We start from the raw sequence: 499 nt of genomic DNA, 5'->3' as shown, positions 1-499 counted from the left end.
GACAGGTTCCATCCCCATTCACACGCATCAAGTTAACCGTTTGATCGGTTCCTTCCAGATTCACACACATCAAGTTAACCGATTGACAGGTTCCATCCCCATTCACACGCATCAAGTTAACCGTTTGACAGGTTCTATCCCAATTTGCACCCGTAAAGTTAACCGTTTGACAAGTTCCATCCCCATTCACACGCATCAAGTTAACCGTTTGACAGGTTCCTTCCCCATTCACACGCATCAAAATAACCGTTTGACAGGTTCCATCCCTTTCGCACGAATCAAGTTAACCGTTTGACAAGTTCCATCCCCATTCACACGCATCAAGTTAACCGTTTGACAGGTTCCTTCCCCATTCACACGCATCAAAATAACCGTTTGACAGGTTCCATCCCTTTCGCACGAATCAAGTTAACCGTTTGACAAGTTCCNTCAAGTTAACCGTTTGACAGGTTCCTTCCCCATTCACATGCATCAAAATAACCGTTTGACAAGTTCCATA

The sequence above is a fragment of the Mizuhopecten yessoensis genome, unplaced genomic scaffold (assembly GCF_002113885.1).
Source record: "Mizuhopecten yessoensis strain PY_sf001 unplaced genomic scaffold, ASM211388v2 scaffold1779, whole genome shotgun sequence".
NCBI classification, from domain to species: domain Eukaryota; kingdom Metazoa; phylum Mollusca; class Bivalvia; order Pectinida; family Pectinidae; genus Mizuhopecten; species Mizuhopecten yessoensis.
Note: the sequence above shows the minus strand (reverse complement) of the source record.